Genomic DNA, 1,661 nt, shown 5'->3' with positions numbered 1-1,661 from the left:
GTTCTTGTCCCAGGTCACCTCCTTCTTACCATCCTTCCCAGAAAACAACAAGGGGCCCATCAGGAACATATCAGTCTCTCCCTCTGTGTGAATACAGGTTGCAAATGGAAGCTAAGATTTATACAACTTGCAAGCCTTATGAACGGGAGATTTGTAATTCTCATTCAAATCTGTTTAAACAATTTAGTTATTAAATTAAGCATATAGAGCCACAAGCCAATATATCAAATTTAACCATCCACATCCCATCAGCTCACCCCTCACCGAGATCAGAGTTCCCCTGCTCCCACTACATGTATTTCTGTCTATGGATCTGTCTCTGTCTCCTGCTCCCTTTCACTCCACTGCGGTCCTTTCCTGTGTCCCCCTCTCCCCTGCTTCCCCCACCTTTTCTCTCTGTCTGTCCTACACCTGGACTATGAAACTCCTGAAACCTCCTTCCCTTCAAGGGCTCTTTCTCCTGGTCTCTGAGGCTCCATCTCCACACACGTCTGCGTCTTCCCCTCCCCACACCCGGGGCCCCTCTGCTGCCTGTTCCCGTCTGTCCCGCTCCCACAGCTGCTGACTCAGGGCTGCTCCCTCTGCTCCCTCATCCCTGAGCCCCCCTTTCTGTCCCTGCACTAGCTCCCCAACTCTTCTCCTCTGAACCAATGTCTCTGTCTCAAGTGCCTCCTCCTGTGCGGCCCCCACTTCTGCTCCCCAGGACCCACTTCCTCTCAGCCCCCCTTCCTCTCTCTGGGCTCCCCCTCCTCCCTGTGTCTCCACTTCCTTCCTCCTCAGGCCACTTTCCCGAGTGACCCCCTCACTCCTGCCGTCGCCGTCCAGTCCCCCCCAAACCCCCTATGGGCCCCCTCTGTGGACCCCTCACTGCCCTTCCTCCCGCCCACGTGTCTGTCTCTCTCTCCCTCTCCTGACCCCCCAGCCTGGGCCCCCGCCCCCCGCAGTCACCGCGCCCACAAAGCCCCTCCCTGCGGGCAGGTCACCTCTTCAGGGGACACCGCGTCCTCCCCCCTGAGCTCCCCCATGGACACTGTGCTCCCCGGGCAGGCAGACCCCTTATTAAATGGGGGTGGGCCTAGGAGGGGGGTGCAGACCCCCAGGCCGGAAGCCATCCGGGCTCTTTGGGCGGAAAGAGCCGGGCGGGGGGAGGGGCGCAAAGGGCGGGAACCCCCTGACCCAGACTCTCAGCCCCGCGGGGAGGACCGGCGGCCCCGGGAACGGTTTTCAGCAGGAAAACGGCGCGGCAGGCGGTGGCCACAGCCACAGGCGGAGAGACCACGGGCCGGGGCCTCCGTTTCCTCCCAAAGGCACGTGGCGCCCGCACCGCGCAGCCTCCCGGGACGCGGACTCACCGCTGAGAAAGGCTCCGGGGCGGGGACCCCAACAAGGACTTCAGCGCCGGCAGCGCCCTCAGCCTTCCCTGCGGGGAGGGGGACGGGGAGCGTCAGCTTTAAAGACAAACACCCTCCTCAGGGGGAACCGCCACCTTCCCCTCCACGGCCGCTTCCGCGTCTGCCAAGGAACTGCGCATGCGCCTCCCTGCGGGGTGGGCCGGGGCCAGAAGCCTGAGCTGAGCGACTCCCGCGATGGGGGCCGGGGCCCGAGCCCGGCGGACCAGGCCTGTGCAGGGACAAGAGGGAGGGAAGGCCGGGGCAAGGAGC

Source organism: Myotis lucifugus, unplaced genomic scaffold (genome assembly GCF_000147115.1).
Source record: "Myotis lucifugus unplaced genomic scaffold, Myoluc2.0 scaffold_365, whole genome shotgun sequence".
Taxonomy (NCBI): domain Eukaryota; kingdom Metazoa; phylum Chordata; class Mammalia; order Chiroptera; family Vespertilionidae; genus Myotis; species Myotis lucifugus.
Note: the sequence above shows the minus strand (reverse complement) of the source record.